This window comes from Palaemon carinicauda, chromosome 39 (genome assembly GCF_036898095.1).
Source record: "Palaemon carinicauda isolate YSFRI2023 chromosome 39, ASM3689809v2, whole genome shotgun sequence".
NCBI classification, from domain to species: Eukaryota; Metazoa; Arthropoda; class Malacostraca; order Decapoda; family Palaemonidae; genus Palaemon; species Palaemon carinicauda.
The window spans coordinates 23,961,188-23,988,909 of NC_090763.1; the positions used below are offsets into that span (position 1 = coordinate 23,961,188).

Below are 27,722 nucleotides of genomic sequence, written 5' to 3' on the forward strand. Positions count from 1 at the left end.
CTGACGTAAAGGGTCTTGAGGAGATCTCTTAAGGGACTAAAAAGTCCGAGCCATGCTCCAAGTTGGAGGTCTCACTCCGACTAAGGCACGGACGTTCGCAGCTTCGCATGAGCGAAGAAAGGTCCAGCGGGAAGGAAAAAGTTATTCCTTTAAGCCTGAAGGTCAGGGAAAGGCTGAGCGACAGCGTGGGCGCACGGGTGAGCCCAGGCGGTCGGGAGACCGATGAGGCGTAGGCGGGCGATGGCGCGTTGACGAGCGATGGCGCGTTGACGAGCGATGGCGCGTTCTGGCGAACGATAGCCCGTAGGTGAGTGAAGGGGCGTTGGCAAGCGATGGCGCGTCGGACAGCAACGGCACGTTGGCGAGCGGTGGTGTGTTAACAAAACGCTAGCGCGCAGGTGAAGAATCGCGCAGGCGCGTAGGCGATTGCCAACGCGAGAGAGACTAGTGATGGTTAGCGCGCATCGCGCTAACAAAAGGCGCGCAGGTGCATCAGGAAGGTGAGCGCTGAAGCAAGCTGTTAATCAGGCGATCCTAGACGGTCAGAAAAAACCGTTGGCGTCCATTGGTGCGTGGCAGAAAAGGGCGCGCAGATGTGCGCTGGCGATCGAAGAAAGCTGGCGCACAGAAGGACAGAAGTAAAGGTGAGCGCTGGCGGGCAGGAGGAAGATCTACGGCAAGACTCAGCTACCGGAGATCGTGGTCCACAGCAGGCGAGCGCTAGATCACTACTGATGGTGTCCAGGGAAACTGACACTCGTGGCAGATCGATGGCGATTGTTGACGCGTAGGAGATCACTGACGAGCAGGCGAACGTTGACGCGTCTATGGTTGCTGGCGAGCTGGAGATCGCTGGTGAGCAGAAGGCAACGCGTGGAAGCCTGTGCGTAAAAGAAGAGTCCTTGTCCAAGACCTGAACCAAAGTTCTAGATCGCGAGGGCGAACGAGGGCGCACAGGGCGCGTAACAGGAACCAACAGGAACAGCAGAGATGATCATCATGAGAGCGCTGACGAACAGGAGAGCGCTAGCGATAAGGAAAGCGCTGATGACCAGGAGAGCACCTGTGCGCTAACACTGAGCAGGAGAGCGCCTGTGCGCTAACACTGAGCAGGAGAGAACACAGCAGAAGGGCGCGCAGGGGAACCCTGACACGCAAGGGAAGAACCCCCGTGGGAGGCAACCCTTTGCCCCGAAGAGATCGTTATCCATCGGGAGACTGATGTCCGTCGGAAGACCGCTGTCTGTCCGTCGGAAGACCGCTGTCTGTCCGTCGGGAGACCGATGTCCGTCGGAAGACCGTTGTCCGTCGGGAAGACCGTTGCCCGTCGGAAGACGAGGTCAGACTGCTGTCCATCTGCATCAGGGGCGAAGATCAAGAAGAAGGAGTTGTAGGCTGCATACGGAGATTCAAAAAGGCGCCTCTAGTACCCTTAAAGGGAGAAGGGAGGCCCTTACGACGTAGCGGACGGTGAGCCTTACGGCGAAGGAGGCCAACAGCAACAACAGCAGAAGAGTCCTCCGAAGAGGAGTCTCTATGAGTGTACTCTCTCGCGAACGAAAGAGAAACACTTCGTAGAAGAGACGGGTCAGCCAGTGACCTAAAAGGAGCAATCCTCCGAAGAGGGGCTCCTGCAGTTGCCCAGCCCCTTGAGCGTAACTGCAGGTACGACCGCTCAGCATCAAGAGCATAGTCGCACGAAAAAAAGGCAAGAGAAGAGCCCCCCAAAGGAGGAAAAACTCAAGCCTGGACAGGAAAAACTTCCCTCGGAAGGAAAGTTACCCACCCAAGGAGGCGAGCCTCCTGAGTGTTCTAAAATGAACTGCAGGGCTGTCAATCGTCACGGGAGTACTTCCAGAAGAAGGAGACACGCCCATGACGAAGATCTATAGGGGAGGCAGCAACAGCCGAAACCCCAGGCCTCAACAAGACAGCTCACTCCGTTGTCACATTACAGAAACGAACTAGATCGGTAACTGTAAAAAATAAAACAAAATCATTAGTTAACATTCATTCCCCTGGGAAGGCTCCGAAGAGGAATCCCGAGGGAAAGGAACACAAGAATTACACAACAAGCACGTGCCCTCACAACCACTTACACTCACGGAAGGAGAGCTGTAACCAATACAGAATTATAACAATTATAATTATGTAATCTAAAAATGAATGAACACTAAAGAAAGAACGAAAACCACGAAAGGAATCGTTCTAAAAGCTGAAGAATCAACAAATACAATTAGATTCATAAACTAATTGAGACAAAACGTACGGCGTAGCAACCCCCCCCACACGGGAAGGAAGCTACAAAGGCGTGTAAGTAACGTAGTAAAAGGGTGAACGACCTCAAGAGAGAGAGAGAGAAAGACCGAAGTCAAACTCGATCGCGACCCATAAAATTACACCATGGTGGCCTAACTGCCGGGGGCTCCATGGAGATATCGTACACTACACACACAAGCACAAACTCTGAAAAGGAAACTTACAGATTTCTATACTCAAATATATATATAAACATGAGAAAATGTTTACATATATATTGAGTAAAAGAAAAGTAAGTGATTAAGTAAAGACAAAACAAACAATGGCTGCCAAGCGAGGACAAAGATAGAGACGTCTGTCCATGTCCGAGCCAAAAGTGAAAGTGAGCATTCACCGGTGTGTGAGGGGGGGGAGGGGTAGATAGCTACCCCTCCCCTACCCCCCCCCCCCCCCCCGCTAACTAGCGCGGGGGTAATACACCCTCGTTAAATTCTAATGGCTCGCCATTTCAGCTACGCTAAAAGGTAAACCCAATGTAAATAGCGTGGTTTGTATTTCGGTTACGGAACAAATCATTATTTATCACTTTCATCATGCGCATTTAATGCCTTCGTTTGTTTATTACAATCGAAGATGGAGCGTACAGTAAACGAATGGAAGGTTTCCGTTTCAGGCGGCGTCATAAAGAAAAACATTATATAAATGGCATTCATTTCATTTATTTGGAAGTCCTAAGAAAAATTAAGTAAAACATTGGTAATAACAAAATCAACATATAATCAATATAATGATGCAAAAACTAACCTATACACAGATGTGTACATGCGTTTGTTTCTTCATTATGATCAGAGATAAACGTAAATAAAACATTGGTTGTCATGATATAAAATCGCCTTTAATATTTGTGCCTGTTTTAGTTTAGGGTACTGTAGTACATGCATTAAGTGTTCTGTACATTAAAGGGTAGTTTGTTAACAGTACTACGTAAAGGGAAGGTTTTAAAAGTCTGAATATACATGTTAAATAAATACGTAAATATGTTGTCCCTACTTCGCGGATTTTCAGCTATCGCGGTCGGGTTTGGAACCTATCTACCGCGATAAACGAGGGTTCACTGTATAGGGTAATTTATCTCACTGATAAATACACACATGCATAAATAGTATGCTTTACATTATTTATCATAGCTTAGGATAGTAAGCTTGAAAAGAAGTAGTAAAGACACATATCTATGTTTCCCCTCCAGGCAATTGCTGTGACCTACAATATTTATATTTTTATTTTCCTTATCAGGGAAATTACAGAGTGGAATAACTCTCGTACGTAGAGCCGGAGTCAGTGGATACTAACGCTAACTCCACCACTTGTAAAATATCAATACTGATAGGTAATCATTGGTGTTCCGATGATCTAGGATTCATCAGAATGTTGAAGGAATACTTCACCTCAACATATTTTAAAATGGTCTCAGCAATGGACTGTGAAAGGATACACAGAGTATGTTGGAAATTTTATACTACTGTATCATTATATACTGTAGTTTTTTAACTGCTGTATTGTTATACTGCAGGAATACTGGCTATTGTATTGTCTAATACTGTAGTTTTGCCGGTATGCTACCAGGTTAGGCTAGTACCTGGCGGCACTAGCTGACAGAGAGAGAGAAAGAATGGAAAGGACTACCGTGATACTATAGATTAGTACAATACTTAGGGGTGTAGGAACTACTGTCTCTACTGCCTTCTTTCCAGAAAGAGGATTCAAATGGAAGGGGAGGAATACATTGATTCTAGCTTCCATCCCGCCACAATTTCTGTTGCCAACTGTACTGCCGGTTACGGGGTTTGTGGATGGCAGTCCAAGAGAGGACTGAAGAATACTCAAAGTATAATTGGTTTCCCACCGGAAGCCGTCAGGGCCGGCTCAACCTTTCCCGGAGCTTAGTTTCCGTTACGGAGATAGTCGAAGCGGCAGCCTAATCGCCTTTGTAGGAGCCCGGCCGGTAACCCAGTCAGCCCGGCAAGCGGGGTGATTGTAAAATACCGGCCACAGGAATCGTGACGGACTAGAGGACAGAGGGGAAGGAAAAGGGTCTTATATTTTACAGAGAAAGGTGGCAGCAGGTATGCCTCCTACTTTCGGCTGTAAGTCAAGGAAACATGGTTTCCTATACCAGTGCCGTCTTGGGCGGCAGAGGAATAAAGATTCCCCGGCCTGAGACATTGCCGGATATAAGACATGTCTTCTAGACTACAAGGGAGAAAGGTGGCTGCAATTATACCACCCACTTTCGGTTGTGGACAAGGGAAGCCGAACTTCCTATGCTGGCAAAGATGTAACCGGCAGGGGAATGACTATTCCACTATCGGTACCGTTGCCGGCAACAAGACAGGGTCTGAGTTACTGTCGTATTCCAAAGCCGGGATACTCGCCGGAAAATAAGATCGACAGAAAACACTATCCAAGCCAAGCCGGAGTACAATACTCGATGGCGATGACAGAAGATAGGGTTGTCGCCGGGGTTGGCGGCACTCAGGGGGAAAGAAGGAAGCCGAACTTCCTATGCCGGCAACGATGTAACCAGCAGGGGAATGACTATTCTCCTATCGGTACCGCTGCCGGCAACAAGACATAATACCCTGAGTTACTGTCGTACTTCAAAGCCGGGATAATCGCCGGAAAAGAAGACAGACAGAAAACACTATCCAAGTCAAGCCGGAGTACACTACTCGATGGCGATGACAGAAGATAGGGTTGTCACCGGGGCTGGCAGCACTCAGGGGGAAGGAAGGGTTTAACCTCATTTCTCTAAAAGAGAAGTGTATCGAATTATACTAATAATTCTAGGAGATATTTATCTCCGACTGAATTAATAACACGATACAAGAGGTTAAACGGGGAATAACGTTACTAAAGTAAACTAAAACGAGTTTGGTTAACCTAACCCGAGTCGGGCTCTCGGCTACGCTAGTACCACCGAGGTCCTATCGTCAACGATAGAAACGTTACTAGGAAAAGGAAATATTGGAAGGAAGGGTTTATCCTAGTTTCTCTAAAAGAGAAGCGTATCGAATTACTGTATAATAGTAATTCTAGGAGATATATATATCTCCGACCGAATTAATAAAAACGATACAAGAGGTTAAACGGGGGATAACGCTACTAAAGTCTGCTAAAACGAGTTAGGCTAACCTAACCATAGTCGGGATCTCGGCTACGCTAGTACAGTACCACCGAGGCCCTATCGCACACGATAAGAAACGTTTAATAAGATGAGGAAATATTACATGTCTAAAGCTTATCTTCACTAGTACAATTTTGCCTAAATAGCTAGAACATCTTGATAGCTAATTACCGGGAACGTCGTACTACTAACTAAATAAAGCATTTATTGCGTATGACAGCAGTCTTAATTGGCTGCCTCTGGGGATGGTAGTGGTCCGCTTGACACACCTAAATTATGTTAATTTAACTGTGAGAAGGGAGCCAAAAATTATACACAGGAAAGATTAAATACTCAACTTTCCAGAGGATGAAGATGCTGGAAATTGCATGGTAATATTCCTTAAAAACAGTAACAACACCGAGAGCAAGTGGGAGAAACACTGCGCTTGAATGGCTACTTTTAAAGGAAGAGTTACACCATAGTAGTACGGGGAGGGGATCCACCGGGTAACCTTGATAACGGCTCCCCTTCAAACTCGCCACTCTTCCCCCTCAAGGCGAAAACTCTATTCGGGGTGAAGATTACTGTGTGTTGTATCAAGAAATACGTCTCGATATTATGCGATATCCTTAAAAGTTATATTAAGGATACTTGCGCCAGGAGTTAGAATTCTGGAGACCTGTCGTCAATACTCTGGGAGTATCACTGTAGCTAAATATCCCTTAGAAAGCTACCTATAGGAACCTTCCATCAGGACGACATAGCTGAGCCCAAAAAACCTTCTGTTATTTATTTGGATGTCTCACTCTAGGTGGGTGGAAATCCAAGTCTGGCATGGACACTGACCCGGTTTTACCTAGTACAGTATATGATTGTGGTCTAGGGAAAACTTTGACACCTCGCTAAAATATAAAAAGTGAGTATAAGAGCAGCCTGTGCAATACAGTGTAATATGACAAATTCGTAGATAATTTGTATTTTTCCTAACTATACAAACCTTAGCTATTTAATAGGGGTATTACTTTTGGCGTAGCTGAAATGACGAGCCATTAATTTCTAACGAGAGTTTATTACCCACACCGCTGGTTAGCAGGGGTAGGGGAGGGTAGCTTCCTACCCACCCCCCTCTCACACACCTGTGCTTGAGCTCACTTTGCTTAGAGGTAGGACTTTAAGGGGGACAGGACTGACGGCCAAGTTTGGTTAAATAGCTAAGGTTTGTATAGTTGGGAAAAATACAAATTATCTACGAATTTGTCATTTGCTCCGTAACTGGAATACAAACCACGCTATTTAATAGGGGTGAATCACCCATTAGGAAGGGTTTTGCCTGGGGACTCCTTATTTGAGTGTGTAAGCACCCAAGAAATAAGGAGTCCCTGCACCTCGCTTAAACCTTGCTATGCAAGGTCTGCAACCTACGCAAGCTGTCTGTGAAAGTATGAGGAAGTGTGACTCATCCTAGAAAGTTGTTCTGAAGTTCTTTAGATGGAAACTTGTAGACTAGGACTTTCCCAATACCACCTCGTCAGGGTATGGGGACGTAACAGTATTAATCTTAATACTAGGAACACAAGGGAGCATGGTTTACCTGCAGTGGTTTGAGGTCAGCTATGCAGAGAACCCAGAATGCTGCTTTCCCCAAGAGAGGGGACGATGAAGAAAAGAATAAGGGCCAGTCAAACCTTTTCATTCATGCAGACTAAAACTGGGTAACAATGCCCTCAACCTTCTGCTACTTGTCCAATAAGGAGCTTGAGGTTTTAAACCAGCTGATGTGCAGCCACCACAGGACCGATAGAGAACGTATCGAGTCTCTTGTGGGTCATGTCTTGCAGGTAGTGGGATGTGAATGTTGTTTGACGATTCCACACCCCAGCTTGAAGAACCTGCGTCACTGACAAATTTATTTTGAAGGCCAGGGACGTAGCTATGCCTGACATCATGTGCTCTGGGGCGACGTGACGGAGGAGGGTCTGGATTCAGTGCCAGGTCAATGACCCAGCGAATCCATGCAGAGATGGTGTTCTTGGTGACCCTCCTCTTAGTCCTTCCTGTGCTGACGAATAGTGCTGGCACACGAGGACGGGCTGCGGCTGTTCTTTTGAGGTACAGCCTCAAGCTCCTTACTGGGCATAGTAAGAGATGGTCTGGGTCATCTGTTACAGTACGGAGACTAGAAATCCGGAAGGAGTCGAATCAAGGATCCGCTACTCCTGGATTCTGAGTCTAAACAATAAACTCAAGGACGAAGCTGAATGTTACCTCCCCCCATCCCCTTGAATGGGCAATGTCATATGAGAGACCATGAAGTTCGCTGACTCGCTTGGCCGAGGCCAAAGCTAGCAGGAACACCGTCTTCCAGTTTAGGTGGCGATCTCATGCCTGGCGTAATGGTTCATAGGGAGGTCTCTTAAGAGACCTGAGAACTCGAACCACGTTCCATGGGGGAGGTCTCACTTCCGACGAGTAGAGAAAGTTCTAGAGAAGAGGAAATGTCCATTCCTTTCAGCTTGAAGGCGAGACTTAAGGCTGAGAGATAGCCTTTCACTGCCGAGACTGAAAGGCGCATTTCTTCCCGCAAACACACGAGGAACTCCGCTATTGTTGGAATAGTGGCATCGAGTGGAGAGATACCCCTTCCACGACACCAACCACAGAAGACTTCCCACTTTGCCTGGTAGACTGCTGCTGAAGACTTTCGCAGGTGTCCAGACATCCTGATTGCAACTTGTAGGGAGGAAATGCTGGATAGTCTCCAGGCATGAAGCCGTAGTGAACCTACGGCTTTGTGGAAGATGTTGGCATGTGGTTGTTTGAGTAGATTGTGTCGTGGAGGGAGTTCTCTTGGTGGCTCCGTTAGTAGTTGCAGAAGGTCCGGGAACCATTCCCCGTGATGCCATAGCGGAGCTATGAGGGTCATTGAAAGATTGACCGATGTTCTGGTCTTGTTGAGTACCCTCCTCATCAGACAGAACGGGGGAAAGGCGTAAACGTCGATGTTGTCCCACCGTTGTTGGAAAGCATCTTGTCAGAGAGCCTTGGGGTCTGGGACTGGGGAACAGTACAGCGGGAGCCCTAAGTTCAGGGCCGTTGAGAAGAGGTCCACAGTCGGAGAACCCCACGAAATCAGGGGAATGTTGGCGCGCAGGAGACTGCTGGCACGTAGGGAAGGGCTGGCGAGCAGGAGAGCACCATTGCGCAGGTGAGTTTTGACGCGCGGATGGGCGTGGGCGCAGTTTTCGCAGGAAAACGTGGGCGCATATGCGCATGAGGGCGCGCATATGCGCATGAGGGCGCGCATAGCGCGTGATGAAGCTATGCTCCTGTTGAAGCGTATGCGCATGTTTGCGGGTACACTCTTGATGCCTATGTTACGGTTATGGTGAAAATACGCGCGTAGTGATGAGGCCTGACGAGCTACTAAAGAGCGATCGTCAGGTCTCGAGGGCTCATAGCGCGTATGGAGACGGCAGTTCGGCAGGTCTGTCAGGTGGAAGGTCGACATGTCCTTTAGAAGCACGACCTTCCACCGAAGGAGATCGCGAACGATCTGCAGAGAGGTCCAGGACCAATGCAGGAGCAGTGATGGATGATTGGTCTAGAGGCTCCTCTGCGGGGGGCTGCATTGAAGATGTTGAACCAAAGAGGCGCCTCCTCACTGCAGGTGAAGGAAGACCTCTAAGGCGAAGAGGAAGGCGAGCCTTCCGACAAATGTGCCCTCTGGGGACCATTGGATCAGTAAGCTGACCTTCTGCAGTCCTCCGAAGAGTAGTCTCTGTAAGTGAACTCCCCCGAGGGTGAAGAAACACTAGCAGGAGAGACTCACGATGGACTTAGTTTCTCCCTCGTAGGTTGTACAGGAACGGGAGAAACTAAGCCGTCAGCTACCGTAGAGTTTGGAGTGGAAGAGGTGATGGGTGATACCACATTGGATACCTCTGACACCACAACGTCGACAAGAGACAGAGGATCAACTTCTGACGTTGACGATGAATGCTTGACAGCAGCACCCAATCGCATGTATAGTAAGCAAAACCTCCTTGGAGGGCGAACCCGTAAGCCCCAAGGAGGACCAAAGCTGAAAAATGTTATTTTTATTAGTAAAATAAATTTTTGAATATACTTACCCGATAATCATGTAGCTGTCAACTCCGTTGCCCGACAGAATTCTATGGAGGGATACGCCAGCTATCACAATACTAGAAGGGGGTGTACTTACCAGCGCCACCTGTGGCCAGGTACTCAAGTACTTCTTGTTGACACCTCCTCAATTATTCCTCGGTCCACTGGTTCTCTATGGGGAGGAAGGGAGGGTCGATTAAATCATGATTATCGGGTAAGTATATTCAAAAATTTATTTTACTAATAAAAATAACATTTTTCAATATTAAACTTACCCGATAATCATGTAGCTGATTCACACCCAGGGGGGTGGGTGAAAACCAGTGTACAAGATTAAAGGATAGCTAAGTATCCCGTATTTCATATAATCAGTTATCCACAATAACAATGAAATAATAAGTACCCGGTAAGGAAGTCGACTTGAACCGTTACTCTGCCTTTAATAAGATCGTCTTCCTTACTGAGCGCAGCGTTCCTCTTGGGAGGCTGAATCAACTCAAAGGTGCTAAAGTATACAGGGCTGCAACCCATACTAAAGGACCTCATCACAACCTTTAACCTCGGCGCTTCTCAAGAAAGAATTGACCACCCGCCAAATCAACAAGGATGTGGAAGGCTTCTTAGCCGACCGTACAACCCATAAAAAGTATTCAAGAGAAAGGTTAAAAGGTTATGGGATTATGGGAATGTAGTGGCTGAGCCCTCGCCTACTACTGCATTCGTTGCTACGAATGGTCCCAGGGTGTAGCAGTACTCGTAAAGAGACTGGACATCTTTGAGATAGAATGATGCGAACACTGACTTGCTTCTCCAATAGGTTGCATCCATAACACTCTGCAGAGAATGGCTCTGTTTGAAGGCCACTGAAGTAGCCACAGCTCCCACTTCATGTGTCCTTACCTTCAGCAAAGCAAGGTCTTCTTCCTTCAGATGAGAATGTGTTTCTCTAATCAGAAGCCTGAATAGTAAGAAACTGAGTTCTTAGAACTTGGAAAAGAAGGTTTCTTGATAGCACACTATAAGGCTTCTGATTGTCCTTGTAAAGGTTAAGACCTTTTTAGATAGTACCTAAGAGCTCTAACTGGGCAAAGTACTCTCTTCCGATCATTCCCCACCAAGTTGGACAGGCTTGGGATCTCGAACGACTTAGGCCAAGGACGTGAAGGAAGCTCGTTTAGCAAAAACCGAGCTGCAAGGAACATGTAGCCGTTTCAGATGTGAAAACAATGATCCTGCTGAAGGCGTGGATCTCACTTACTCTTTTAGCTGTTGTCAAGCACACGAGGAAAAGAGTTTTTAATGTGAGGTCCTAAAAAGAGGCTGATTGGAGAGGTTCAAATCTTGATGACATAAGGAACCTTAGGACCACGTCTAGATTCCAGCCTGGAGTGGACAACCGACGTTCCTTTGAGGTCTCAAAAGACCTAGGGAGGTCCTGTAGATCTTTGTTGGTGGAAAGATCCAAGCCTCTGTGGCGGAAAACCGCTGCCAACATACTTCTGTAACCCTTGATCGTAGGAGCTGAAAGGGATCTTACTTTCCTTAGATATAACAGGAAGTCAGCAATCTGGGTTACAGTGGTACTGGTTGAGGAAAACTGCATTGGTCTTGTACCAGCTACGGAAGACTTCCCCTTGAGACTGATAGATTCTGAGAGTGGATGTTCTCCTTGCTTTGGCAATCGCTCTGGCTGCCTCCTTCGAAAAGCCCCTAGCTCTTGAGAGTCTTTCGAAAGTCTGAAGGCAGTCAGACGAAGAGCGTGGAGGATTGGGTGTACCTTCTTTACGTGAGGTAGACTTAGAAGGTTCACTCCTAGAGGAAGAATCCTGGGAATGTCGACCAGCCATTGCAGTACCTCTAAGAACCATTCTCTCGCGGACCAGAGCGGAGCCAACCAACGTCAGCCGTGTCCCTTTGTGAGAGGAGAACTTCTGAAGTACCCTGTTGACAATCTTGAACGGCGGGAATGCATACAGGTCGAGATGGAACCAATCCAGCAGAAAAGCATCCACGTGAACTGCTGCTGGGTCTGGAATCGGAGAACAATACAACAGGAGTCTCTAGGTAATCGAGGTAGTGAACAGATCTATGGTTGGCTGACCCCACAGGGCCCAAAGTCTGTTGCAAACATTCTTGAGAAGGGTCCACTCTGTGGGGATGACCTGACCCTTCCGTCTGAGGTGATCTGCCATGACATTCATACCGCCCTGAATGAACCTCGTTACCAGTTAGCTTTCGATCTTTAGACCAGATGAGTAGGTCCCTTGCGATCTAGAACAACTTCCACGAAAGAGTCCCTCCCTGCTTGAAGATGTAAGCCAGGGCTGTGGTGTTGTCAGAGTCCACCTCCACCACTTTGTTAAGCTGGAGGGACTTGAAGTTTATCAAGGCCAGAATAACCGCCAACTACTTCTTGCAAATGATGTGAAGTGTCCTTTGCTCCTGATTCCATGTTCCCGAGCATTCTTGTCCGTCCAAAGTCGCACCCCAGCCCGTGTCTGATGCGTCCGAGAGGAGACGGCGGTCGTGTTTCTGAACAGCCAAAGGTAGACTTCCTTGAGAAGAAAGCTGTTCTTACACCACGCGAGAGAAGACCTCCTCTCTTCGGAAACAGGAACTGAGACCGTCTCTAGCGTCATGTCCTTTATCCAGTGAGCAGCTAGATGATACTGAAGGGGGGGGAGGTGGAGTCTCCCTAACACGATGAACAGGGCCAGCGATGAAAGTGTCCCTGTTAGACTCATCCACTACCTGACTGAGCATCGGTTCCTTCTCAGCATGCTCTGGATGCATTCTAGGGCTTGGAAGATCCTTGGGGCCGACGGAAAAGTCCGAAAAGCTCGACTCTGAAGATCCATACCCAAGGAGACAATGGTCTGGGATGGAACGAGCTGAGACTCCTCAAAATTGACCAGGAGGCCCAGTTCCTTGGTCAGATCCATATTCCATTTGAAAATCTCCAGACAGCGACGACTTGTGGGAGCTCTTAAAAGCCAGTCGTCTGACGGAGCCGGACACAAGATCATGGTACTGCTGCACAGTCTGTGAACTGTCAATCATGGGCAAGCGAGGAAGTACAGTGACAACCCGAATCTGTCTAGACTGTCTGGGTCGTACAGACAACTCCTTATCGGGTTGCTGAGGTTGCCGCACTGCGTCACAACAAGTCACTTCTGTTGGTTGTTGAACGTCTTCCCCGTGACACATTGACTCCGTAAACAAAAAATCCTCTAACAAGGACTAAGCTTGGACTGCATGTCTTGCAACACAGCTCAAGGTCTATGGGAGCAGGTGTGGTAACAGACGGGATTAGCGACTGAAGTGGAACCATTACCTTCCCTGGAAGCATGTTACGCTTAAATAAAAGTCCACAGGAGGCTATGCAGCTAAAGGCTCCCTCCAAATGACAGAGTCCTCAAGGGAATATCAGAAGGAGGGAGAAAAGAACTTTCTCATCTACAGGGACCATATCCTAGAAAAGCTAAGTTCTCTCAGTGAGGGTTCACTGGTGCAAAAGCAGCAGACTAGAAGGCAACGTTATGAAACTGCTTGACAGTCTAGTGAGTTGGCAACAACCAAAGATGTGTGACTGAGAAGCATGCGGTAAGGTATGCAGAGCATGTTGTATGCAGAGTATGCTGTATGCAGAGCATGCTGAATGTAGAGCATGTTGTATGCAGAGCATGCTGAATGCAGAGCATGCTGTATGCAGAGCATGTTGTATGCAGAGCATGCTGAATGCAGAGCATGCTGTATGCAGAGCATGTTGTATGCAGAGCATGCTGTATGCAGAGCATGCTGTATGTAGAGCATGTTGTATGCAGAGCATGCTGAATGCAGAGCATGTAGTATGCAGAGCATGCTGTAAGCAGAGCATGCTGTATGTAGAGCATGCTGTAAGGTAAGCAGAGCGTGTGCATGGCGTTTAACATTTCTCAGAAATTCCATGACCAGTGCTAGAGTGCTTTATGCATGCTTGCATGGGGTTTAAATATCAACATAATATTTACCTTACATTCATAACTCATGATTCATATTTTTTGCCATATTCTGCGATATTGTTAAAAATATATTGCAAGGAATACAAATATATTTTTATAAGTAATACAAATAACCTCCATTATCATAAGGTTTGAAAATGGAGGTAAGGTATGCTGAACAGCAGAGTCAGAACGAGCTGGAACAACAATAGTTGTGGTTTCCTCTTCAAGACTCTGTTGAGGGAACACCTGAGGCTCAGTCTGCAAAGGCTGATCAAAGGAATTAGCAGAAGGTAGGCGCATGGGTGGAGGAGGCTGACTCCTGGCATGAGTGGCTGAACCCAAGGGTTGCACTTGCTGAGCGGTTGGCGGAAGCGGAGTAGCAAGTTCCTGTTCCTGTGGTGTGAGCGGAGCGCGATGAGGTAGAGGCTGCGCAGAACAAGGTAAATGTCTCGCAAGCTGAGGCTCCTGAGGCGCAAGGCTAAGGTGTAGTGGTGCTTGCCTTGTGGAGGGTTGAGCTCGCTGCAGCGAGAGCTGAGGAGACTGACTCAAGGACGGGAGAGGTTGTTGTACCTCAACCGAGTGTTGCATCACTGGTGGAGCAGCAAGTGGAGGCGGAGGAAGAGAGGTATAATCCTCCTGATCCCATTGTAAAGGTTGCCTTAAAGAAGGCGGAGGCTGAACACCACTGGGAACAGCCAACTCAGAACGTGGCTCAACATCGTACGCCTGGCAGGTGGTACTGCGATCAGGCGGAGCGAGCGCAGGCGGAGGGAGTGTAGGCGGAGGCGCAACACTCTCAGCCCGACACTCACGCATCAAGACCGAAAGTTGTGACTGCATGGACTGCAGTAGAGTCAACTTGGGGTCGGCAGACACTAAGGTCTGCTGAGGTAAAGCCTTAACAGCAGAGATCTGTTGCGGCAGAACCTTACTCCTCTTAGGCGGAGTGCATTCAACTGATGACTGAGGAGAGTCAGAGCTAACCCAATGACTGCATCCGGGTTGTTGAACTCTAACTTCGTACGTCTGGCATAGGTCTGGACTTTACGTTTAAGAGGTCTTGAGACCTGAGACCAGCGTTTTCTCCCCTAAATCTCTTCTGCAGACGAGCAAAATAAGGGCTCAATCGTCTGCGGGTGGGAGTGACGGTCTCGGTAAGACACGCCCACAACCACCGAGGATACTTCTGTGCGCCGATCAAGGCCTGCTGAACCCTTATGCCCTTCGACATTGCTTCTCCCCTGGGCTTGGGAGCTTGCAAGAGGTCCCGGACTGGGAGGACGACTGGCGCGCACAGAAGTACCCTCACGCACAACACTGACACACTTTGCGCTAATCACTTATCACTTTGATTTTCTGTTTGCACTTATTTCACTGAACTCGAAACTTTAAGTGGTTTGTACCTGAAACACGCAATTCTATCCTTTCTCAAAAGTTAGTAATTGCGAAAACAGAATTACAATGTAACAGAAAAATCTAATGAAAGATAATTCAGTGGCTGGAAAGAGACTAAACACTAGATCACTCTAGAAACGTTTACTTTCTTCCCCTAAAGAGACTAGGGAGAAGAGCAAAAACGATAACGACGTTACTCGTACGCCTGGCAGGCTTGAATGAAACGTTTATCCTCCTCTTTCTCCCTCCGTCTCTATCTCTCTCTCTCTCTCTCTCTCTCTCTTGACTTAGAACCTGAGAGAAGAGCCCAATCATATATATCGTTAAAACATATTATTGTTAAAGGAAAAAACTGAAATATTTCCCAAAATGAAAAGTTCCTTTATTAGGATCAAAACCATTAAGTTAAGAAAGAATGAACAAAACGCTAGACACGGTTACTCTTACTGCAACGTGAAACCGTGAACATTCTTTCTCTATCGTAACGATAGAGTGCAAGTTGAACGTTCTGAACGTCAACAACTGCAGAGACAAAACAAAACGTTAGTTCAACTTTGAAAACAGTACGAGACTATCAAAGAAATTCTTTCAAACTCTGTGGCGGAAATAGCATAATATGTTAACAGGTAAAACCGAAATGACGGGCTCAATGTTAATTAACTTCGGTACCAAGAAAAGACCGCCTACTATTAGGAAGGTCGAATATAAACAAATATAAAAATTAATTTTAATAAGTTTATAATAAAAGGAAGTTAATCGAAGAGGCCTATAAGAGGCGGAGAGATATAAAATAAATCTATAACTTTTGTTAAGCAAAATTAAGAAAGAGAGTCTATACTCTCTTAGACACCAACACTTCCGTCTAAGGGAAGGGTCGGCCATTGAAAGGTGAAAGAGAGTTCATACTCTCTTCGTCACCATAATTAATCAAATTAATTCCAAAAGCTAACTAAGCTAATATAGAAGTTTCCAGTAAAGCGACAGCCGAAATCAAAGAGAAATACTTCACCAAAGTCGTGAAAATACTCCAAGAACATAAGCGTATCCCAGAACGTCTTGCCGGAAGCACGACAGAGGAATAATTGAGGAGGTGTCAACAAGAAGTACTTGAGTACCTGGCCACAGGTGGCGCTGGTAAGTACACCCCCTTCTAGTATTGTGATAGCTGGCGTATCCCTCCATAGAATTCTGTCGGGCAACGGAGTTGACAGCTACATGATTATCGGGTAAGTTTAATATTGAAAAAGGGAGGTTAGTGACATATCCTCCCCCGGGGGAGAGGTGGAGCTGCTTCGCTAGGGGGAAGCAACGTCATCTCTCGAGTCCCGAGGTTGGTAAACAATACATCGGTCTACGCTACCACACGACGGTCTCTCGAAAGAGACCGACCGAGTGGGAGCTTTGGAGGAGGTTTGGGCAACGGAAGAAGAGGCCTTGGGTTTTTTTCCTTTTGAAGCAACCTTCGAAGGAGAAATATCCCGTTTGGACTTCTTCCGTCGTCGCGAAAACCTCTCCCACTGGGAGGTGGACCACTCCCTACACTCACTACACTTGTTGCTATCACACCGTTGGCCCCTAAAAGGACGACAAAGGGTGTGAGGATCAGTCTTGACCGCCGATATGAATGTTCCACAGGGGCAGTCAGGAACCCCAGGGCAGGTGCGCATGATCGCAGAGGCCAACTTCACATATACAGAACTAGAAAAAGAAAAGACAAAAGCAATTAAATGGCTGACAAAAGACGGCGAGGATGAGAGCGGACACGTCCGACCACCATCCGAGCCGAGAACAAAGTGAGCTCAAGCACAGGTGTGTGAGAGGGGGGTAGCAAGCTACCCTCCCCTAACCCCGCTAACTAGCGGTGTGGGTAGTAAACCCTCGTTAAAAATTAATTGCTCGTCATTTCAGCTATGCCGAAAGTAATACCCCTATTAAATAGCGTGGTTTGTATTCCAGTTACGGAACAAAGAGTTTATTGTCTTGCATGAATACCTTCTGAGTTTATATAGGAAAAACAAGACATATCTCATTGCTTACCTCGCAGAAAGCAAAGGGAATGTGGACAGTATATAAATTCATGACTTATACTAGGCTACACAAGGGAAGTGATAATTACCTGCAGAGGTTGAAGCCAGCTTGCAGAGGGACCCATGGTGCTGTACCCCAAGGGGAGGGGGGGGAAGATGAAGAAAGGAAAGCCAGAAATTCTCTCATTCATCCCAGTCTTAAACCAGGTAACCAATGCCCTCTACCAACTGCTACTTGTCCATCAAGAAGCCTGAGGTATTCGTAAACCACGTGTTGAGCAGCCACCACAGGACCGATAGTGAATGTATCGAGTCTCCTGTAGGTCACATCTTTTAATTAATGGGCTGTGAAGGTGGTCTGTCTCTTCCACATGCCCGCTTGAAGTACTTGCAACATGGAGAAGTTGCGTTTGAATGCCAGGAAAGTGCTGATTCCCGAAATCATAGGCTCTAGGTCGGTGAGCCAGAGGAGGATTGGGAGCCAAGGCTCTTTGGATCACTTGGCGGATCCAGGAGGATATCATGTTTTTAGTGATCTTCCTCTTTACTCTCCATGAGCTAACAAACAAGAGGAGTTAGTCGGGGCCATGTTGCTGCAGTGCGTCTAAGGTAGTACCTCAAACTTCACACTGGGCACAGTAACATCTGATCTGGGTCATTGGTTACAGAACGAAGACTTGCAATCTGAAAGGGCCCAAATCTATGGTCCAGTACCCTCGGATTTTGAGTCTTAGCAATGAAATCAGCGTTGTCTGAGTGTCTAAGTTTTCTGCCATGTGTTTTGCACCATTTTCCCAGTTTTCTTTGATTCTACCATTTTAATTTTTCTTGCCAAGTAGGTTTTCCCTTATGCCAAAATAAGTTCGATCAGATTTTATTGGCAATATTATGGGGGAAGAAGATTAACTTTGTAACTATTTTCCATTGCAATTTTATCAATCACGTATGCATTATATATATCTCAGGAGTATTCTTTGACCATTTCTAAAATATGTCTTTGGGTGCTGTGCATATTTGAGAGGCATTCTTTTATTTCTACTTTAAAGTATGATGCAGTGGGGGATTTACCTATTCTTGCTAGCCCAAGGGCTCCAACAGGGAAAAATAGCCCAGTGAGGAAAGGAACCAAGGAAATAAAAAACAACTTGAGAAGTAATTATCAATCAAAATAAAATATAATAACAAACTACAGAGGCTCCAAAGTTTTTATAGATCTAATTTAATGTAGTTACTATTCTCATTATATTCTATTTTGATTGATAATTACTTCTCAAGTTGTTTTTTATTTCCTTGATTCCTTTCCTCACTGGGCTATTTTTCCCTGGGAGCCTCTGTAGTTTATGGGGACAGGCCTTGAACCGGCCAAAAATCGAGTAAAAAATGTCCAAAATCGGCTCTTTTTCAAGGGAATGATCACATAATGAAATAATACTAAATTTACTAAATTTGTAAATGCTTGTCCCAACAATCTACATGCTATGACCACTCTGCGCATGAAAGTCGGAAACGTACCAGAATAATGGACAACTAACCAAAAATTCCCCTCCTAACCTGACCTACATGCCGTGTCCTTACCTTCCTCGTGACCTAACCGGGGGGGGGGGCTTACCCCCTGCGACCCCCCAACCACTGTCGCTAACATACAAACCCCACAAACCCAACCTAACCAAACCTAGCAGTTCCCAGGTCACAACCCCTAGCCGGGGGCAAGCCCCCGGACTTCCTTCGTAAGTCTCTTTCCTACACAAAAAATGCTATGGGCAGCACTCTAAATTATATCTTAACCACATTGTAATAATAAAAAAGTTACTCAGGATTACCTTAATATTTGTAGTTGCTGAAGTCTAAATCCTCGGGCTCTTGCGCCTTCACAGGGACCCCTAAAGTCACCTAAGAGCCCCTTTCGAAACAAAAAATGAAAAAATTACCGGGTAACTCGAGTAAAGTCCCGTAGGTCTAAAAACCTTATTGTCTTCAAAGCATCAAGCTGATCTATACGAGTAATAAACTCAACACCATCCCTCAAAGAGAAACTATACGGAACACGTCTTTCCATTACGGCGTTTAGCGTTGGAAAGGGTTGACCTCGTCAGTAGGTCAATCTCGAGTCGAGGGGGGGGGATTTAAAATTTTGAAATCACATGGCCAGCAAAAGTAGGCCTACAAGCAGACAGAAACGAAGGGTTAGTTCGGGTGGTTTGTTTGACACTGGCTTTATCTACCGAGACATCTTAACTAGATGTTGGCTAACCTAACCTTTGGTTGTATATATAACAAATTAGTATTCAGCATAATTTCAAGACGTGTCCCAACGAACTAACAATCTTAACAAGAGGTTAAAAATGAAGATTGTTGGGATTAGCGAAAACATTAGCCCGAACATCCATAACTGTTCAAGCTTGTGCCACCAGCTGATAGGCGAACAGAGCACCGCCAAACCGGTGTTATTATAGTCAGGCAGGAAACAATGCTTGGGGGAAATTTTACGATCGAGTAACTTGGCCGTGGCTTCAGCGGACGACGCATTGTAACAACCTTTCCCGAACCTAACAATTCATGATAATTATCATAGCAGTATCAAATGTCACTATAAATGACGTGTCCCTAAAAACTACAAACTTAACGAAAGGGGTAAAAACGTAGATTAATGGAACAGTATTAAATTGTAAAAACGAACGATTTTTAGACTGGGATGACACGGGATCTACCTATCGAGAAAGTTGGAAACTAAGCAGGAGCTACCCGTGACTTGCATTCGGACGGTGCTGAACTTAGAAAATATTCCCGTGGTAAAGGTAAATTATGATATTATTCAAAATGATAAAATAACATCATATTATGGTATATTGGATCATAGTAAAGAACATCTTCCCATAATGAAAAAAGATTTGGCGAGTATTAAGAAAGATATCGCCCTGTCCATAAAAACTACATTCACCCCAAAACTTTAAAAAAAATACAGAAGAGAGAAATAAGACAGAACAGTGTGCCCGAGTATACCCTCAAACAAGAAAACTCTAATCCAAGACAGTGAAAGGCCATGGTACAGAGGCTATGGCACTACCCAGGACTAGAGAACTATGGTTTAGTGTCCTTCGCATAGAAGAGCTGCTTACCACAACTAAAGAGTCTCTTCTACCCATAGCCTACCTAGAGGAAAGTAACCACTGATCAATTAAATTGCAGTAGTTAACCTCTTGAGCGAAGAAGAATTGTTTCATAATCTTATTGTTGTCAGGTATATGAGGACAGAGGAGAATGGGGAAAGAATAGGCCAGACTATTCGGTGTATGTGTAGGGAAAGACAAAATGAGCCATAACCAGAGAGAGACCCAAATGAATGCCGTGGCATTGTTAGAGCCAAGTTTCCTTATGTTACGGCTGAATAATGATACAGTACTCTGACAAAAGCCGAGATTTTATATTGTAAGGACACCGATCCCTTCGTCGTCCAGAAAATCGACAAATTACTTATTTATTTGAATTCTCTTTTCGCCACACTGTGGTTTCCCATGTATATATATTCCGCTCTACCAGAGCTACATTTTAACATATGTATCATTTCATAACATGTTTCTGTTAACCCATAATTCATATATTTGTAAGTGTAAGAAAACATATATTTTGGCGGGCACTTCAATCTGATTTGGCGCCAGCGTCATCCTACCTTTCCGTCCGCACCTTGTAATATACTCCCGTGCACATTCGAATAAAGTATCAGTTGATCTTGGTGACGCTTGTCTCACTGTCCTTACAACTGGTGACCCCGGAGTTGAAAGTAGCATCAGCGGTTTTGGCTTTGCCATTAACGGACTTATTACGGCCGTGCTACCTTCTCCATACTCCGTTACCTTAGGCACGAGCCTGCCTTTGGTTCTCCCACACTTCAGTGAACGTAAGGCAGTAGGATGAGCTTAACCGACACATCAACTTCTCAAGCTTAACCGACACATCAACTTCTCACCTCTTCGCCGACTCGTCGTCTGGCCACGATGCAGGAAGCAACACGCCCATCGCACGCAACGGCCTCGCCTCCACGCCCAAAGTCAAACTGCCGCCCTTTTCTCAACACAACACCGATTCCTGGTTCCTGAGAGCGGACGTACTCTTCCGCGTCGCTAGACTCAGCGACTCCTGCGCCAAGGCTGACATCGTTCTCACCTCCATACCTGAAGAGGTATTCAACAAGATTTCCCCATGGCTCGACGCCCAGGCCGGCCAAGTTTCACACGACGACCTGAGAACGAAACTCATTGGTATCTACTCCCTCTCCGTCTCAGCAAGGGCACAGAAAGTACTGGACCTCGCCGGCAAGCCCATGGGTGACACCTCTCCTGTCGAGGCGTGGGACGAGCTAACCAGCCTGCTTATGCTCCCCGAAACAGACAGCAACGGCCGACGACGTGAGATTAGCTTATCTCGCGAAATCTTTCTTCGACGCCTACCACAGGACGTACGGGCCCAATTGACAGACGCCGACACGCTCCCGATGAACGAACTCCTGTCGAAGGCTCAGAAGCTCCACGAGGCCTCCAAAGCATCTCGCCTCGGAGCATCATCGTCAACACCGCCTCCGTTCTCCTCCTTCAGCAGGTGCTCTTCCATAGACTCCTCGGCAATGGCCCTTGAGGACGAAGAGATCAACATTCTATCAAGAAAGAAACCACCGCAACCGACGCAACCGAACCCTAGGCCTAACCCAGCATGGTGCTTCTACCACCAACAGTTCGGCAGTGACGCCAAGAAATGTAGAGCACCATGCAGTTTCCCTAGAAGATGACGCCAGAAGCATCCACCTGCCACCATCGCAGCCGCAGTTAACCAAGACAAGAATGGTTTCTATATCCTCGATACCATTTCCAACCGTAGGCTCATGGTGGACACCGGCGCAATGCAGTCAACGTTCCCTCCTTCAAAGTCCGACCTAGACCGTGGTCCTGACAAAAACGCTCCCTCACTCATCGCCGCCAACGGATCTCCCATACGGTGCTATGGGATCAAGACCCTCAAGATATCTATCATGGGCCGTTCGTATTCTTGGCCCTTCGCTATCGCCGACGTCAATCGCCCCCTTCTCGGTGCGGATTTCCTCGCCCACCAAGGATTCGTTGTCGATGTCGCTAACAGACGTCTCATCGACACGGGAACCTGCCAGTCCCGCGCCCTAGAACACGGCCCTGCAACAATGTCCGTATCCGCCGTAACGACGCACCCCTACGCCGACCTCCTACGAGAATTTCCCGAGGTTTTCAAGCCCGAGCTCCGACACTCGCCAGGTTCCCCGTCCAAGCATGGTATCTACCACCACATCACAACGACAGGACCTACCACTCACGCCAAATTCCGCCGCCTCCCGCCCCAGAAACTGAAGGATGCCAAACGCGCTTTCGAGGACATGGAACGCATGGGTACCTGTAAGAAAGCATCGAGCCCCTGGGCATCACCCCTGCACATGGTTAAAAAGCCGGACGGGTCCTGGAGACCTTGCGGCGACTACAGGCGCCTCAACCTCATCACAACGCCCGATCATTACCCGCTGCCCAACATGCAGGACCTAACGAACGCGTTGCACGGCGCAAAGTATTTTACCAAGATGGACCTCCTCAAGTCTTATTTCCAGGTCCCTGTATTTCCGGAAGACATCCCGAAAACTGCCATTGTAACGCCGTTCGGATCCTACACATTCGCATACTCAACCTTCGGTCTACGCAACGCCGGGGCGACCTTCCAACGACTAATGGATAGCATTCTGGATGACCTACCTTTCTGCGTCTGCTACGTCGACGACATCCTGATATTCTCGAAAACCAAGGAGGAACACCGGGGGCACGTCCGCACCGTCCTCAAACGCCTACAGGAGAACGGCCTAGTCGTACGCTTCGACAAATGCACGTTCGGTGCGGAGGGAGTGGATTTCCTTGGTCACCGCGTATCCTTGCGCGGGGTAAAACCCATGACAACCAAGGTCGACGCAATCAGGAAGTTCCCAATGCCTACGACCATCCGCCAACTTCAGGAGTTCCTGGGAATGGTCAATTACTACAGGCGCTTCATCCCCAACATCGCACAAACCCTGTCACCCCTCGACGACGTCCTGAAAGGAAAAGCAAAAAAACTCGAGTGGGGTTTGCCCCAGCAACAGGCATTTCGCTCGGACGAAGGATGCCCTTGCGAATGCCACCACCCTGGCTCATTTCGACGACAATGCGCCCCTGCGACTAACGACCGACGCCAGCAACGTCGCCTGTGGGGCTGTGCTTGAGCAACTCGTCGATGGTTCTCCTCGACCGCTGGCATTCTTCAGCAAGAAATTGAAACCCGCCGAAACAAGATACAGCACCTTCGATAGGGAACTCCTCGCCGTCTACCTCGCCGTCCGCCACTTCAGGCACATCTTGGAGGGTACTCCCTTCACAATCGCGACGGACCATCAACCCCTCGTACACGCCTTCACGAAATCGACGGACGCATGGTCCTCCCGACAACAACGTCATCTCGCATCAATCGCCGAATTCGGGTGCACCATACGTTACGTCCCAGGAAAGAAAAACCCAGTCGCGGACGCCCTTTCAAGGATTGAAATTGACGCGATCCACCTGGGAATCGACTACGCCAATCTCGCAACCGAACAACGCACCGACCAAGAAGCACAGGATCACCTGACGGGGCCATCCGCGCTCAAGATAAGTGAGATTCCCCTCGGACCAGCAGGAGTAACTATTCTTTGCGACACCAGCACGGGCCGCCCTCGTCCCTTGGTACCAGCCTCCTGCAGAAGAAGAATATTCGATATCATCCATGGACTTTCACACCCCTCAGGACGCACCACCGCTCGCCTTCTGTCTGAAAAGTTTGTCTGGCCAGGGATAAAAAAGGACGCCCAGGAATGGGCGAAGTCATGCATCAACTGCCAGTCAAGCAAGGTCAGCCGTCACACCGAATCGGGGGTAGACGATTTTCCCCAGCTAAAAAGACGTTTCGGCCATATACACATCGACGTCGTGGGACCATTGCCCCCTTCTGGATCTGCTCGCTACCTACTTACGATCATCGATCGCTCCACGAGGTGGTTGGAGGCATCGCCGATGACCGAAGCTACGACTCAAGCATGCGCCGAAGCCCTCCTGTCAAGCTGGGTGAGCAGGTTTGGCGTTCCTGACGACATCACGACTGACAGAGGCCCCGCTTTCCTCTCAGAAATATGGCTCGCTTTGGCGAACCTGATGGGGACGACGCTCCACAGCACCACGGCATACAACCCCGCGGCAAACGGCATGGTCGAAAGAACTCACCACGCCCTCAAGGCGTCCCTGATGGCGAGCTGCACAGACGGGGACTGGAAATCACGACTTCCTTGGGTACTCCTCGGCCTTCGCACCGCCCCTCGCGCAGATGGCGAACCTTCGCCCGCCGAAAAGGTCTACGGGGAAGCGCTCGCACTTCCTGGCGAATTCTTTCCCTCATCAACCGACGACACGCAGCTGGATCACCTAAGGGACATCGCCAGGAAGTTCAGGCCATGTCTCAAAACTTACCAGGACAGAACCAAGCACTTCAAGCCAAAAAACCTGGATGACTGCAGGTACGTTTTCGTCCGTGTCGACGCTCATCGACAACCACTGACTAGACCTTATCGAGGTCCCTACCGGGTAATTAAAAAGACAACGAAAGCCTTCCTTCTCGACGTCCATGGCCAAGAGGACTGGGTCTCAATAGACCGCGTGAAACCAGCGTTTCTCGAAGGAAGCGACACCGCCTCCACCGGACCTGGCAGATCCAGAGTTCCGCCTCAAAACAAGCCGCCCAACGAAAGAAAAATCATCAAACGACGACAAGAGGAAGAGATCCTTACACCGACCGCCAGCGCGCCCCTCCGTTCAAAAACAAGAGGAACCCTCCGACGCCCGAAAAGATATGAAGATTGATCATCAGCCCTCTACGCCGCCCGATGTCTTGGGGGGGGAGTACTTGTAAGGACACCGATCCCTTCGTCGTCCAGAAAATCGACAAATTACTTATTTATTTGAATTCTCTTTTCGCCACACTGTGGTTTCCCATGTATATATATTCCACTCTACCAGAGCTACATTTTAACATATGTATCATTTCATAACATGTTTCTGTTAACACATAATTCATATATTTGTAAGTGTAAGAAAACACATATATTTTGGCGGGCACTTCAATCTGATTTGGCGCCAGCGTCATCCTACCTTTCCGTCCGCACCTTGTAATATACTCCCGTGCACATTCGAATAAAGTATCAGTTGATCTTGGTGACGCTTGTCTCACTGTCTTTACAATATCACTGAAATGTTACATTTAAAGTTAATTTCATTACTACCATCAAATGGCATAATTGTCTTTATATTTGAAATACAAATTCGGAAATATGGCAATGTGTGACTTTGTCCATTGGTACACTTCGACCCTCTTTGTAAATTTGACAGAGTATAATTATATAACAGGAGGGGGGAGGCTAACGGCTCCTACGACCCCGTTTATTCTTAGCTATAGGGTTATAAATACTGGAGTTATGGGGTCATGGCCGTTATCATACATATACCCCATAACATTAAATAATACGAACATGTCTAATATATAAAACAATGCTGAAAGACTGTCTATTACAGAATATGATTACATCATCATAAACTTACCGGGCCTACGGCTACAACCTCTTCTGGTCTACCCTACATCAAGATTAAAGGCTAGTTACATACAAAATTTCATATTCAAATCAACAATAATTTGAGTCTGTAAAGTGGATCACGAATCACAGTATTATAATAATGAAAAAAAAAGATCAATTACTCACAATAATACGATTTTATAACTACTGTATTGCGTGATGGTCTGGTCGAGTCCGTAACTGGGGAAGGTAAACATTCGTCCGAACGATTTAATTTGACTTTACTCACGTCGTTACCTCAATTATAATATAATACGTTTTTATTGAAAACCTCATTCATATCAAAATGTAAAAATAATTCATAATGATAAACTTTCACTACTACAAGATAATGTCTCTTGAATCATCAAGTGAAAATTTATATCCTGAGCATTACTTTACTCGAACACAATAGCTTGCAAGAATTTTCGTTTCATAACTATCTTTTCGCTGTATTTAATTGATACAGTACATGGTAATATGACGTAAACATTATTATTATTATTATTATTATTATTATTATTATTATTATTATTATTATTATTATTATTATTATTACTTGCTAAGTTACAACCCTAGTTAGAAAAGCAGTAGGCTGTAAGCCCAAGGGCTCCAACAGAGAAAATTGCCCAGTGAGGAAAAAAAATAATGATATAAATAAACTACAAGAGAAGTAATTAACAATTAGATAAAACAAATCCATATATAAACTATAAAAATTAGAAAAAAGGAACAAGAGGAAAAGGAATAGAGACAGAATAGTGTGCCCGAGTGTACGTTCGTCCTTGTATTGTGGAACGAACGTACTCAGGCACACTATTCTATCTTATTCCCTTTCCTCGTGATTTTCTTTTAAGTTTTTATAGTTTATATATGAATTTGTTTTATTTAATTGTTAATCATTTTTCTTGTAATAATTATTTCCTGGGTGTACCTCCAGGCAAGAGATTTCTAATCCAAGACAGTGGAAGGCCATGGTACCCAAGACTAGAGAAAAATGGTTGATTTACTTTACTTACTTTTACTTTTAGGGGTTTATTTCTCGCCCCCAAACAGACACTAAAAGTCTGTTCAGGCGGGCCTTGGTGTGTGAAAATAATTTCTTTCCAGTTAATATTTTGCTCTGTATCTTTTCAGTTATTCACTAGCATTTGTATTCAGGCTTATTAGTTTTCAGATTACTATCACAACACTTTTCAAAGAGATAAGTCTTCAGGTTTTTCTTGAAATCTGCCACATTTTTGCTATATTCTTGACATCAAGTGGTAGGTCGTTGAAGAGTCTCGGTGCAGCATAACAAAACGTTCTTCCTCCTATTGCATGATCCACACTAATTTCGAATAGTCTATGTGGGTCATCGGCATGTCTAACTCTTACAGCAGCGCTAGTAGCTTGAGGGTAGGGGACCAAGCAATCACGAAGATATTTAGGCTTATCACTTGTAAGTGCTTTGTGAGTCAACAAACAAATTTTAAATTCAATTCTAGCCTAAACAGGTAACCAATGTAGATCGATCAATGCATGAGTTATATTCTCCCGAGGTTTAATGCCTTTTATCAGTCTAGCCGCTTAGTTTTGCACATTTTGAAGCTTTCTTAGTAGTGTATTGGGCAATTTATAGTACAAAGAATTGCAATAATCAAGCCTTGATATTACGTGACTCATCACTAAAATTTTTGTACTGCCCTCTGTTAAATACTTTCTAATAAATGCTATGTTTCTCAGGTGATAGTTACACACTTTCACTGTGTTCACTATTTGATCCCTCATTGACAAATTAGAATCTATCAATACACCCAAATTTTTCACAACAGGCGCAATCCTAACATCAGCGTCACCAATTTTTATACTTTGAAATAGCTGGTAGTTCTTCAAAGACACCTTTGTGCCAAAAGCATACATTCTGTTTTATCATCATTTAATCTAAGCTTTTTCCTCTGCATCCATGTTTTTATTTCAGTCATTATCTCATCAATTTTCTTCTTTGTATCTTGTATTGTTTGAATTGAAAGGTAGAACTAAGTATCATCTGCATATAGTGTGGTATCATGTAGTCCCATGTAGCTATGAATAAAGGGCAGTCTCTACCTAGCACC

The 27,722-nt window shown here is 46.3% G+C and overlaps 1 protein-coding gene across 2 annotated transcripts in view; it reads right to left on the minus strand.

Annotated features, from left to right (window-relative positions):
- LOC137631082 (COX assembly mitochondrial protein homolog) overlaps positions 1 to 25,912 on the minus strand; it is an 83,099-nt gene extending 57,187 nt beyond the window's left edge. Inside the window, exon 1 of one of the 2 annotated variants that reach the window (XM_068362702.1) lies at positions 25,774 to 25,912. The gene's annotated coding sequence lies outside the window, so the exon portion shown is untranslated. Of the gene's footprint in view, positions 1 to 25,615; positions 25,715 to 25,773 lie in introns of those variants that run through there. The other variant, XM_068362703.1, reaches the window with a different exon arrangement.
- Positions 25,913 to 27,722: the final 1,810 nt, after the last annotated feature.